The 14,998-nt window shown below is 38.9% G+C and overlaps 1 long non-coding RNA gene and 1 other non-coding gene across 2 annotated transcripts, besides 1 other annotated feature; one reads left to right on the forward strand and one right to left on the reverse strand.

Moving 5' to 3' along the window:
* Window positions 1–1,858: 1,858 nt before the first annotated feature.
* tRNA:Pro-AGG-1-1 (transfer RNA:Proline-AGG 1-1) lies at window positions 1,859–1,930 on the forward strand. The gene has a single exon. It is a non-coding gene; the product is annotated as a tRNA-Pro (tRNA).
* A 1,047-nt stretch (window positions 1,931–2,977) lies between these two features.
* lncRNA:CR45303 (long non-coding RNA:CR45303) lies at window positions 2,978–4,097 on the reverse strand. Its single transcript, NR_124258.1, has one exon. It is a non-coding gene; the product is annotated as a long non-coding RNA:CR45303 (long non-coding RNA).
* A 2,459-nt stretch (window positions 4,098–6,556) lies between these two features.
* Window positions 6,557–6,584: a mobile genetic element.
* Window positions 6,585–14,998: the final 8,414 nt, after the last annotated feature.

Here is a 14,998-nt window from a genome sequence, read left to right on the forward strand (position 1 = left end):
AAACCACGAATCTTTTCTTTTGAAACAAACTCTTTTACAGCTGGAAAACTTTTTGTTGGGCCATAATTTCGCTTCGGTTATCTGCGCTGTTTGGCTAGCTCACATATGGGTCATAAATATTGCTGATAATGCTCCACTAGGTTTTCAATTATATTTACATAAGGCTGAGTGGCAAATTCCGGAAACCATAACAAGGTCTAATTCTCTTAATTTTATAGTTCTTACTTAGAAATGGGACTAAAGGAGTTTTTAATTCTGAGAATTGAACTGCTTCTTATAAGTATCATTGATATTAAATGTAAGGTTCTAGGCAAATAAATAAATAAAATCTTATAGGTTATTCTTTAAAAATATTTTAATTAGTTTTATTTTAGACAAAAGGTATTTTAATGTGCTCTCAATTTTTTCTGGATGCACTCGAAGAAATCTGGGTTTCCCCATCTCACCTAACACATTTGAAATTCAAATTAGTACTATTAATTTGCATTGCTTGTTGCATTTTAAGCGCACTCAATTTGTATGCAGCGATTCGTATTCAGCCTAAAAAATCAAATCAAAAGCAAATTTCAATTTCACGAGGGGTGGGGTAAATAACTTGATTGGGCAAGCCTTAATAAAACAGTCGCCGGCAACAGTCATAAAACACCCAAGCTGAAAATTAAAAATCAATAAAAATCACATTTGTACCAACAATGTGTATAACAAAAATCAATTGCCATTCAATGAGCAACTCAAATGCATATATAAATGAATATGTGTGCATATGTACGTATGTATGTACATATAAAAAAATCGCTGACAAAGCGAAATGACTAACATTATTCACAAAAAATATGCTTCAGAAATATCAAAATCTGAAACCAACCAGACAACTCAAACTTAAGCAACAATCAGCCACAGCAACAATGAAAATCAATGGTGATATTTCGAGTGTATCTCATAAATAAATTAATTGTGACAATATTCAATTGATTCGATTTGAAATTATCGCATTCAACTGTCAAGCGATCAACGACAACGTTTTTTCAATTGTTTCAATTTCCAGCGGATTCTTTCAATGTCTGTTTTCATTCCCCCTTCAACCCACTTGAATGTTGTTTCTGATTTGATTTTGATTCGTTGCGAACACAGCCGTTTGGCCCCAATACAAATGTGGGAATATGATATTCCGCAGGGTCGGGGCTGCCAAGGGGTAGACTTATCAATACTCAGCAATCAGTGTTGTCAAATGAAGTGGCGAAGTGCGAGTTCTTGATTTCAGAATGCTGAGGGATTTCAATTTTGTAAAGCATTTCAAAGAAGTGGGAGTGCTCCAATGGTATGTTTTATATATTCAGCAAAACAATAATGCAATAAAAGAGCAGGAAATCAGAAATCAAATAAAATAAACCATGTATGCAAAAACCATTTATTGAAACGCCTCAGTAGGCTTAGTATAGAAAATTTAATATCTTCCTCTGTTTTCCCCGAACTTTGGATACTTTTAATCGTGTTTTGATTCCGTTGAAAGCTGCGCTTGTAGGGCGTTTTGATTGTTGTTGCTGTCGTTCCAAATTTAATTTATTTACATGCCACGCATTTCTTTGTTTTACCCTGCTGTCCATGTTAAACAATCTGTTTTGGATGTCAACACTCGCGCGGCGCCTCCGAACGGCAGCCATAAAAGCAAAATCAACTTGAAAGGCAGCAAAAGCAGCGGAACACCGAAACAAAAACCAAATCAACAACAAACTCAGCAACTTTTTGTTAAAAATAGTGTGTTTCTGAATGGGGAGCAAATAGCTCCAACTCTATCGTTTTCTCGCCAAGAGATCTTGCAATGGACTGAAGTTGGCGGCTTGGACCCCGTTGTCCAACTGGCTCGTTGGTCTAGGGGTATGATTTCCGCTTAGGGTGCGGGAGGTCCCGGGTTCAAATCCCGGACGAGCCCAAGTCAAAACAATTTTTTACTTTAATTTTTATTTTTAGTTCAATAGAAGAGTTGAGGTAACACTTGTTTCTTGAAAAGTTTAATTCTTATGCTGGATTCGCTAAAACGTAGAAGGTAACGTTTGCGACACTATAAATGGCAGAATTTGTCGCTTTTCTTTCTTTTTGTGTTAAAATACAGAGATTCAAAAAGAAAAATTAAATGTTTGGACCATGTTCTCCAATGAACTAATAACCTCCTTTAGGTACTGTTATTCAATAAATTCATTAAATTATTCTTCTTCATACAATGTATGGAATACAATACAATTTTAAAGCACCTCTGTTTCCATGGACTTATTGTTGCATTTAGTACCAGCCATTTGAACTATCAGAAGTTGAGTCATAATTATTAATACTCTACATTAATGGGCCTGTTTAGAGCCATAAATATAAATATATAGACGGCAGAGCTTATACCATGGCAAAACCTTTATGGTATCTTGTGACTTTGGGGCTAGCCCCTGTCTAAATTTATGAGCTCGTGGAAATTAAGTCTAATCAGTGGTTGTGATTTCTTTCAAGAGGTTTAAATGTGTAAATTTCGTCGATGTATGAAAACCAATAAAGTTCCCTTGCAGTTAAATGAAGTATTACATTTGAATTAAATACCTCTGGTTTATTTATATAAATACCCACTTCTGGGTATTGTTCACCCCTCTAGTCAGTAAGAGTATTTGAATGGCTGCCTTACGAAACCCATTGATTGAAATCTTCATTTGTTCCTTTTGTGATATTGGTTCATTATTTATTGGCACCTCAGAACTGACAACTTGTGGGATGGTTATTGCTACAAAGTCGTAAAATCGATTTTATTGTCCGAGACGTATATAAAGATGTTCAAGATTATGCGACATGAAAAGCATGTGTGATAATTTACGATCAAAATAGAAATGTGGAATATGACAAAAATAGTAAAAAAAATTATATTGTTAGGAACTAGAACTAGTAGAAACTATTTTTATTTATTTATTAATCGAGTTTCAGAATAATCAACATGTTTGCAGCCATTCTGCTAAAACGGACAACCAACCGCCTATAAATAATTTATAATAGCCGACTGAGATTGCAGGTGGATTATTTGTGGCCCTATACAATGTCGACAGCGGTTCAGTGCTGTGATTTTCCTTGGCAGATTGATATATTATTGCACTGGCAAGTTGACGTTTAAGATTCGGTGATTTATTCCATGATTTATGAAGTGCCGTTTGAGATTAGCCAGAGATTAGCATTCGCGAACTTTGCCATTGTACAACTGATAGTAAATAATACACACCATTCATGGCTATTTATGCTTAGCTTTTTGTAATACAAATTAATTTCGCGTTCAAGTGATTACGTCTTCGACGAATTTGCAACAAAGTCAAGTTTAAAAAGCGACTGTGCAGATAAATGTCGCAGTATCCAAAACTAGGGGACTTGTTGCCACATTCCCGGCCCAAAAAGTCCGGAGACTTGTTCTAATAGGTGGCGAGACCCACTCGCATGTTGGCCATAAATTAAACGCAACAGCACAGCAGCTGACTGATGTCAGTGTTGTCGTCGCAGCTAATTAACAGTTTTGTTATAAATTACACCCAGAGCCATTACAATTTTTCGTATTCTCGGCTCAAGTTGCCGGTCTCTGAGGGCGGCACACCCATTTGGGGCGTCAATCATGCGTAAAGTGACACAGATGTGACATCCAGCGGGGGCCCACTGTTGGTAAGTGACTAGCGGATACATTTGTATCTTTAAGTCTGTGTGCCCAATGTCAACTGTCAACTCCTTAATAATTTTCCGTAGTCTTATTTCTTATTTCTTTTTTTTTTCTGTGAAATTCACGCCCCCGCTGCGAGTCGGTCCAGGGTCCCTCCTCTTCGAATATCCCATGCTGTGTTGTGACATTGTTGCTGCTGTTAGCCTGCTTTGTTTTAATATTTATGGCTTCCTCGTGTCATTTTCATAATGTTGCGTTTGACACTTTCCCTCTGGGCTCCACCAACAGAAATCACACATACACAGCCCTTCACGTTCCGTATTATCTTACATTATATGGGCGGTTGCCTGGGATCGCCCATCTTGTTCATTTAGCATCTCAGTCTTTTTTTCAGATTTTGTGTAAAATGTTTTTGTGAAATGACATTTGTAGCTGACACGACGACAACTGTCAACGGGCACTCGGTAGGCATTTATTTCGGATTTGTTTTAGGCGTGGTAAACAAGATCTATGTAGTAGTAGAAGTAAGGTGGCGGATTGGAAATGGTTGCGGTTGAGGCAGAAGTTGAAGCCGTGGCTTATTGTCATGCATGAAGGTTTTAAAGCCACATTTTTATCAATTAAATATTTTCATTAATTTTGTGTTGCGAACAAAAGCGTAGCCACTTTGAGTTATGTACCCCCAACCCCTTTTGTTTTAAGCCTATAAAGATACTACAAAGAACGCAAAGCCATAAATTACAGCCGGGAAACAGGGAATAAAATATGATATGGGAATGGAAAAATAAAATATACGTCCATTGGTATCTATAAACAAATATATGTAATGAAAAAAAAAATATATTAAATCTCGCTGAGAATTTATGACCCTGCAAGGCCTTCCAACTGAAGCCGCGGCATAAATACTTCAGCTGTGATTATTATTGCACCCAGCGAGCCACCCAAAAGGAATGCCAGGCAGAACCTGGCTAAAAAGCCAGCGGAAACAACTGGAAAGCGACAAAAAAAAACGAAATACCTTGAGCCAAGCCGATTTTACTGTGCCACACTTCAAAGGCCAACCGCCGACATTGTGTGTTTTTCGGGGGAGCTTGGCGCTAATATATTATTGATAGATATATCAGTGATATATGTGACACTGGTCAGTGGCGGGCTTTGCTTACGTTAGATCTAGATTGTAAATTACCCGTGGCAAGAAAATGCCGACTGTCCGGAAGGGTTTGTTCGCCTGGCGTGGGCTGATTGGTAAAATCAGGTCACTGGCAGAAAGCCGTCAGCGGCAATCGCCATACGCAGATAACTTATTTATCGGAAATGGCTGTTGACAAATCCGGTAATGAATTTCTACGATCTCGCGTTTAATCGATGATTCGTTAAATTTATTTCGTTTTCTTTGTACTTTAATATTAATTATTAATGTCAAGCTGTCAGATTAAAGTTTGTGCGACGAGGAAAGTCTGCAGTCGTAGTCGACTCAGTAACGCCCTATACTAGCTTTTCAAAGTGAAGAGATATTGTGTGATCATGGGATGTGTTCTACTAAATTTTCCATAAAGAAGAATGAATGGGTATATATTCCAGTGCGCCTCAACATTTTTAAGTGCATTCACATACCCTTTAAGGCTCTGAAATAAGCTTTACAGCGAAGCCTCGAAAGGGAATAAATATTTCATGGCATGTCAACCGATAACCGCGATTGGCCAAAGCCGCCTGTTAAGTGTGATATAGTCAGAGTCAGAAGTTGCTAAATATGGGCTTGACCTGCTGCTGTGGTTGTTGTGGCTGCTGCCGCTGTCCGATGGCCACATTATTAAGCCAATTCAGCGGCAGCAGATAAATAAATAAAATTTGAAACATTGCCGCAACAATAAAAGGCGACAGTACACGATTTATTAAACGGAGTGGCTGCTGCTGGGTTGCCCGGCTCCAAATGAAGAGGCAAAACACAACACCGTCAGCAGCAACAGCAAAAGCAACAAGAAAGCAAAAGCAACCGAAAAGCAAAAGCAACAGAAAAGCAAAAGCAGCAGCTGCCACCGTGTTGTTGCTCACATTACTCTTTTTGGCGTGGCCCAGGCTGGCAGGCAGACAGAGGGAAACCGACAGCAGATACAAAGATACAGATACATTCGCTATATAGAAAACACACAATACTTGAGGTTGAGGCCAAAATGACTAATGACCAGCGATTATCAAGCGATAAAAGGCAAAGAGAGCCACCAGCAACAACAAAGATAATTTATTATTGTTTTAAACATTTGTGTTTTGCGCTCAAACGAGATACATTTGTCTCCTCCATGCCGTTTAGAAACCTTTTCGGCTTTTGTTCATTAAGCCAATGATGAAATAAAAATACCATAAAAATATAACCAAAGAAGGTTTGCCTAATAAATGAATACCCCTTATATATAAGGGCTCTTATACAATATATTGCCCATATGTAAAACGTATTTTATTCATTCTGAGCGGCGCAACTATTTAGCATATGTTTTTGGGAGCCTTTGTGGCAACCTGTAATTAGCTGGCCCTCTCTACAGTCCGCTTTTTTCATTTCTTTTTTTTTTACTACCTTTTGAGTGTTAAGTTTTCGTTGGCTACCAGAATTGGTGGCGGCAAAGGCAGAAGCTCCACAGAACCAGACAACAATAATAAACTCGAAGATTCATGAAAGCGGCAAAAGGAAAATAAACAGTCAACGCGACGTAAATTTAAGACTTTTAGTATTTCATTTCTTTTGTTTCTGCGCTTCCCTAACCAGCCTTCTTCAGACTACTATCAAGCCGAAACTATACAAAAAATAAGCGTGCTTTTGAATATAGGAAAGCAACATACCTATTACCTAAAATATACTTTTATTAGGCTGTCTTAAAATTACATAGGGCTCATACATACAGCTGCGGTTAAAATAATAGCACTAAATTAAACATACATAAATAATATGATCCAAAAAGTTGGCACATATCACAATATGGTGGCTCATTCTATTGCCGTGGTTCAATATACTTCATCTATAGGGTATCCACAAAGGGGTAAAATGATCTTAGCCCGATTGTTACTGGTAGCGTTGTAAATGTGAAGTGGTCGAAATTAAAAATATATTTATGACTTAAGTGGCAATAAATTATGTTTCTTGTTAAAATTCTATTGTTTCAGCGTCTGCTGGGCTGTTAAAATTTGCTGCTTCTGGCTTTCTTTTTCACCCTCTGAATTTATTTATTCTTTTGGTTTTGCCTAAATTATTCACTTCGTGGTGTGGCTACATAAATTTGCTCACAATTGTGCGCTTATGACAATATTTATGACTTGCTAATGAAAATTTTATTTATAATTTTGTATGCTGTTGCGGATGCGCTAAATATACTTTTTAAAAATATTCACGGCTTATATTTCTACTGATAACAAAATTATTATAGTTCAAGCGAAATCATGTTGCACATGAACAAAAAAAAAACAGATTTTAAATATGTTTTCAAGTGTCATTATCTGTTGTCAAGACTGTTTGTCCATTGGTGTCTGAGGTCATCTTGAGTGATTTGTTGTTTTTACACTTTAAGGCTTTTTCGTTTTGATTTTATGAGCCTATTAATTTAAGAACACTCTTTTCCAATGAGTACATATATGAATATATACGTTTTATTAGAGGCACAAATGGAAAACGAGAATTGGAGTACATAAATTCAATATGTTTTAATTAAGAGTATTTTTCACTTCGTTAAAATGAAATGGTGTGATTTCGATTTCTAGACAAAACAACACTGCACAGATTACTAAGTCAGTTTCCGTTGGCATTTTTGTGGGCACTGGAATAAAATTGATTTTATAACGACACAATTATGTTGGTCTAATCTGAATGAAGAGCAATTAAAATGAAAATTTATGGCCCTAATGTGCCACATACTCAGCGAGTTCAAGAGCCGACTCGGCTGTCATCAGCTTATTATATTTTATTTGAGTTTACGAGGTCTGCCAGATTCAAGTGATTATATTTTCTGTGGCCAATTAAAAATTTGTTTAACTAACAATATGGACTTTTACTTAAGTTTTTACTTATGTAAACAGCACCTTCGGAATCATTTAAAAATAGCTTGTGCTTTTTTGTGGGCAGTCTTATGATAAACAATGGACTGCAACGTCTGTGTTTTCTTTAATAACATTACTGGTATTAGGCTACTAAGCTTCCGAGCTAAGATAATAAACAAAATTTGTGAGGAATTTAAAAGACAAACGGCGCAGGAAAACAAGATAATAGCATCAGTTAAGTCTCGTGATTGTCGTGCCGCCCCATGACAAGGTCTTTCGTTCTCGAATTAGAGAGGATCGTCTAAATTTAGTAGTAACTCAGTAAGTTTGTTACCTGTCATTTAGATAACATACGTCTGAAAGTAAATGACGCTCATAGACTCTTGAGGTCTAAAACCAGATGGTTATTGCAGCATTATATATGATCTCTATTTACGTTTCATTTAGTTGGCAAATATTTGAAATCATGGCTGTCGCCTAACTGACATAATTATTTACAAAAAAAAAAGTATGTTTTTTGGGGCTTAAGCATAAAAACCTCAAATAATAATAAGACGACTTCAAATTATTTAAAACGAAATCTGTAGTCAAGACGTGTCTTTAGATAGCTTTAAGTCTTCACCCAACCCAAATCGGCGGTCAGTCACAGCTGTCGGGCTTTAATGCCGCCCACCATTTGGCCAACAAGGCTGGATCTGTCCGCTACTTTGGCAGTGGCACTCTTCTCGTGGCCATTTAATCACAGTATTAACTCTTTTGCTGAGCCGCCTGTCACTCATGTCTCTACTGGTCGCTCAGTGGGGGTTGTGGGACAGACGTCGATGTTATAAACACTACTGTCTTCCAGCTGTCAAGTTGGTCTAAGTTTTTGAGCGCAAAATAAAAGCCGACTTGACAGCTGAACGGTCGACCAACTCATGTTGATGATGATGATTATTATGTATTTTGTATTTTGTATTTTTGCCGTTTCTCGTTTTACTGCCCAATGACACTCTTACACTGAGAAAATAGCCGTTGAAATATTACATGATCATGATTATAACAAATTTAGTTCTGAAATTGAATGTTCTCTAATCAACAAAAATGCACACATGCTTAATTAAGTTGAAGTTGGCGCGTCGTTTCTCTCAGTGTTTTGAGGCTTGGCCGGTACAGGCACACACAGTCGCCCATGCACATTCGTTTAGGCTTTTAAACGCTTAGGTCGTCTTATGTTGGACTTAACGCGCTGCCCGATGCCAAAAGCCAACAGTTGGACATCTGAAGACGCCTCAAAAACTCGATGGCGGCGGCGGCGGCGAAACATGAAATGAATTTGGACGCGCTTCGGATAATGAAAACGAAACGAGGCGCGCGCGCGCTCCACAAAACGGACAGACCAAAAACAAAACTGTAGATGGAAATAACACCGAAAAAAGTCAAGTAAAATCCCAGCCGACACAAAGAATAAAAACGTCAAAAGTGATTTTGCGCTTTGGTCAGCAGCAGCGACAGCGGCGAAGCGAAATCAAAAAGTGCCGCCGCCGTCAGCACTTCCCCCCTAAACTACCAACCGCCTTTTGGCCAACAAAATGGCCAGTGTCCACAGTTAACTGTTTTGTACGAGCCGTTGAGCTTTTGGGCGCTTGGGAATTCTGACGTTTCGTTTTTCGGTTCTGTAGCTTTCTACGGGGGTCTTCTTATTTTTTAAACCAATTTGGTTATTTCGGCACGTACTCTTCTCAGTTGTTACTTACAGCCACGAAAACTTATTCCAGGGATTTTGATATAGCTCGCTACGCTAAAAATAATATTCAATGTGTTTCCCTTTTTCTTCTTAAAACAAATTGAATTTTCTTAAGGTGGAACTCATTGCAACCAATAGAAATCGATAATTGCGCCAACAGAGTTCACAGCTGGGAAAATTCAATTAGTTTCCCAGGCAATGAATTCGGGTTAGGGCCTGTCATTCCCCACGCACACACTAACTCACGCAAAACTGCAGGTCTTGTTCTTCGACCTCTTCTCGCCAAATGCGAACCTGTAAAAAATTGTTTATAAATTATTGATTAAATGACAATGCGATGTCAGAGTTTGATTTATGGCCCGGCAGAGAGACACGCAAGCGGCTCAGCCAGGGTGTGTGAGAGTGGGCACGACAGCGCACATTGAAAAATTATTAAGCAAACAATAAAAGATGGCCGACGTCCCCCGCCGAACGATTTATGACAGCTAATTATATACGAGATGGAGCCACGGAGCTCCAAGAAACGCTTGGCCCAAAAGTTACACAACGGCCAAAACCGAAAACGCAATGCAGAGGGGGAGTGTGGCCACCCTATATATTGCCGTTTTTCTCGTATTAATTTATCATCGAAAAAAGGCGAAACAAAAGTGACATCGAGTCAGTCATCAATCAAAAATTACGAAATGACCAAAAGAAAAGTATGAGAAACTTTGCAATAAATTATCGGGTAAAATAGGGTCTCAAATTTTCCCGTGGTTGCTTTCAATTAGCGGTTTTAGCACTGTTAACCTTTAATTAAAACAAATAATATGCTAATTACGGGGAATTAATACGCCACTTCAGATATCAAGTTTCTTTTTTTTTAGAATAAGTTTGGTACCCGTGAAAACGAAATTCATTAAAGCAATCTCATACTCATTATGGAAATTTTTCCTCTGCACCTTGTGGGGCAATCTTATCACACCTAATTATGGGTCTTACCTCAAAGAACTTGTTGAATCAGATGTGTTTTTCGGGGCTTACAGGCAAGATCAATGGCACTAATGGAATATTTCTAGTTTAAAAGTTCCTATGTGAATTGAAAGTAAATCCCTCTTACATCCTTTAAGAACCCCAACCGATTGCAGTTTTCGTTATCAGTTCTTCGGAGCTGTCTGATATAACAGAGTGACATTATCTTGAATGAGGGCTCTGTGCGCCATAAGTCGGAAACAAATCCTACTTAACTAAGGTCTTTCAAGTCTTTGCGGATTTAACTACGTTTTGTCATTTAGTACGTACTCGTAGTACAAGTTAAAGTAACCGATTTTCATAAACAGTCAAAGGGGTTGTATGGCATCCAAGATGTGACTGTTATTTGTTTTTACTTGGAATACAGTACACCTTCGTATTTACTCCTATAATAATCAGCTCCATTTATTTATGATACGAGAGACGGGCACCTCAAAAATCTGAAGTATCTGCCATATATAAAGACGAAGCGGACTTCATGACATATGATTGTGTCGGTCGCGAGGTGTAAATACCGGGGATTATGCTGCTGCGAAAGCTACTGGGTTCTTAGCAAATAGGAATCAGAGGCAGCCACTTGGATAACCACTTTCGTAACCCTTCTTTTCGTCATCATCATCTTCTGATATAACAACTGTGCTAATATTTGCCAAACATTCAACGCTGTCCGGGCGGTACATTTCGTATGATATAAGCCATGTTGGTTGCTTTTCAAAAAATTCTTTATAATACGTCTCTGCCACGGCAGTGTTTATCAAGTGTAACACGCTGTGTCTCTATTTGTTTTCCAACACTCGCTGTCTGAGCAAAGTTGATTACACATCCCGCTTTATGGCAAACAACAATCCGAGCCGTTTCTCCTCACTCTTGACATACAATAACTGAAAGAGATTTACAGCCGTTGGGCCTTGCTCTATCTCGGCGTGTACCCGTAATTTCCAGTTACCAGATTTCACTTTTTTATTTGTGTGTTTTATTTAATTTTTTGTTGGCTTGTTTAAATAAATGGAAATAAATCTGCACGTCGGCCTGGTGGCACGGAATTGATTTACACCGTATAATGCGCATTTTTCTCGTGTTTAACAGACTAAATGTCTGTTTATAAGACCGGGGCAAGCCGACTGGGTACGACAACGGTCGGGTGTTGTGTTGTCGCGCTATAAAATATATTTAACAAACTGATTTATTGCATTTTGATAACCTCTCACTGGGTCGGGCCATTGCCTCAACTCGCCATCCCCGCTTCATATTCGTCGTCTAGGAGCTGTCGTCGGTCCTCGGATCCCGCGGACCAGAAAACCTAATGGCATCGAGCACAACTGTGCAAAATGTCAAGCCACGCCAGATGAAGAAGAACGCGTTTTATAATTGCCTGGTAATTTATGAGGCACTTTTTATATGTGTACACCCACACGGACATTTACAGATTTATAGAATTTTATTACGGCAGAGTGTGCCTTTAATGATTTTGTTTACAAATGAATTGGGGCTTTTTACGCACTTGGTTTATTTAATTTTACAAATTATTGCTAAGGCGCCAGAACTTAATGACGTAAATATATAGCATTTCAATCTATTTAGCATGCTTGAGGTACATAAAAATTCAATGGCTTTAAAGTTGAAATTTATTTCTGGGTAAACCCCAATGACATAATCTAGAGCGTATAGTTCTCATTTAATTGGGACATATGACTGTCAGACTTTTCTTTTTTTCTTGTCCAAAGATTAGCCATTTTGACATTTTTGTGTCAAAATATTTGCGCATTCAAATGCTGCGACTAAAAAAAAAATGAACTTTAAGGCGACTTGAGCGATAGGTAAACGAAGCCCTCGACATTTGACGCAATCTGCAAAGTTTGTTCACGTGTGACAAGGTTAATTTTATTCATAAATGAACTGATAATGCTTGAATCTAGTGTGTACTTAGGAACTAGTATTCGTGATTGAAATGACAGACAGCTGGATTGACAGTCAAACAGTTGTCAGAGGAAGATAACGACACACTTGTTGTGCGCTAGAATAGATACTCGTAGATATTTTGACAACGAGTTTTTGTTATTGGTATGGCCAAATGAGGATAAGTCCAATGCAAGAACAAGCATTTAAAATTCATGACAAGTATAATAAATACAAATATTTGGTTCTATAAACTGTATTTATTTTATAAATGTCTGCTCAGGCTAATCCCCCATCTCAGCTCTTTTCGGGTAATAAGTGAAACAGTATAAAGTGGAGAATGACATATGCAGATGTGGATGGAAGAATAAAAGAGCACCACCTTCTGCTGGCTTTCAGTCATTAAGTCATTTACATATTTGCCAACAAAATGTCAGCCATAAAATATAAACTAAAGCAACTGTGTGAAGAGCAGAACCCGCACAAAGTGGGAACCCAAGCGCCCGGCAAAGGCAAAAAGCCGGGAAGATAAATGAAGGCGCAGCTGCTGCGGCTACATCAACGCTAATTGCTCTGTGCATCTTACAGATACTCGACGGGCTGAGCAGCTAAGATACAGATACACGGTGCGCGAGGACTGGGAGATATATACATACATATACGTTTATATATACAAAATCATAATTCATATTTCTTCCTTTCCCTCATTTCTTGTCGCTTCTCGAGCTGTTGTCTTCGCGTCTTTGGCGGACTTGCGATCTGTTTGACGGGGACGGATGGCGGCCAGCGACAGCAAAAATGTCAAAATGCATTAACATTTAATTGAGGCTAATTTAAGGCGAAATATTTCGCTTGGCATATATGAAAATTTATGCGTCTCATTTCGGTCAGCTCTTCGTCAGTTCTTTCGCTTTCGTTCTGCTTTTTTCTCAGTCTCTTGCTGTCTTCTTGTCTGACAGAGCCGGATATGTTTGAGAAATGAGTGCATTTTGTAAAAATGTCACATTACATTTAATTTATGCACGCCAACGCTGAAAGCCATTTAGGTACATATCTGTATCTTTTCAGTGCCCTTTTGCAGCTCCTTGCACTGGAAGTGTGGCATGAAATTGTCTTGATGGCGATGATGATATTGCTTGTTTGTTTCTCATCGCAATGTTTTGTCTGCGAAAATGATTTACATTCGAGCGAAATTTTTTGTGGTTTCTTTTTGTTGGTCTGGTTTTGTTAAGAAACAGTTGGCACATAAGTAAATAAGTATCTACATTTAAAGGTATTCATAGCCCATGAAGTATTCTGCAATCCGTCCGAAAACAAAGTACAGCTAAATGAAAGAAAGAAATTAATACAATCAACTTATTTTAAAGGGAATATGTGCGTCTACTCTCCCACTGCTTAGACATTAAACACCAAATATGTTTTAAATTTACATAGAAATCAATTCCAATCTGGGAACTTGAGCTATCAATCATTCAGTCGGCTGAAGAAAGTCCTCAACAAACTCTGCCCCGCCCAGTGACAAAATTTGACAGGAAAGCTGGCAGGAGGTCGTACGCCGCCCCACTCGTCGGTAAGTGAGTGTAAACTTGAGTCCGGACCTCGAACTCGGACTTTGGACCACCAGCTGCCAGGAACGAGATGCGGCTGTCAAGCTTTTTAAGCCCAAAACGTTGTCGACGAATTGATTTTGCTCCTCTCAGCAGGACTCTTAGCCAACTGACACTGGCAGGCGGTCCTTGCAAGAGTGATGAGAAAATGAACATTTTGTAGCCAAAAAAAAAGAGATATATACAAAAATGTTATGTATGAAAACAAGATTAGAATAGTACACAATTTTTTTTGGTATATAATATAATATCATACAGAAATTTATCCTAAACGCTGATTATAGGACTTACACATATGCATTTGAATAAATAGCTAAAATATTTTAAGGTATTTGATCCGACTTAAATCCTGAAGTCGGCAACACTGCCGTCCATGCAGACAAAGCATCAACCACCTCGGACTTGTCACTGATATCAGCTGGATGCGGAACTGGAGCTAAAAGCTGGGCGAAGTGGCTACGCCCAACAGCTAAACAAAGTTTGAATTGACTTTGTTAACTCGACTGGTGGGCTCAAGTGGTAGATACTCGTACGTATGTAGATACTTACGCTTGTGCATGCCCCCCGTGCTCTGAAAGGCGTGCTGTGAAATCTGCAAATTGCCGTGTCATTATTTGTTAGCATCAAACCGAAACTCAGCCAGGAACTAGGATGATGTCAACGCCCCTTGGGCAACCTTAACCCCAAGAAGCCCTCGCCTCGCACTCATTCACATTGTGCTCGGCGTCAAAAAGTGTAATTGGCAGTCCGCCCGACAGTGGACAGTCGATTCCTGGGGATCGGATCGGTCCTGGAATTGTAAAATTGGGGTGTAACCCACTGTCGGCTTACACACTCAAGTCAAGCGACCAACGCCATCCCCATCAACCGAACTGAACTCAACTCAACTCAGCTCAGCTCAACCCAACCGAACTGAACTGAACTGAACCGACGAGCTGGAACCGGCAGACAGTTGGTAACTGTCAGTGGGCATGTTCGACTTGACAGCATAATATTACAAATCCCTGCCGAAAGCAGACAGTAACGATGACAGGACGGCCGGCAACGCAACGGGGCAAAAGGCGAAAAGGA

Source organism: Drosophila melanogaster, chromosome 2L (genome assembly GCF_000001215.4).
Source record: "Drosophila melanogaster chromosome 2L".
Lineage (NCBI taxonomy): Eukaryota > Metazoa > Arthropoda > Insecta > Diptera > Drosophilidae > Drosophila > Drosophila melanogaster.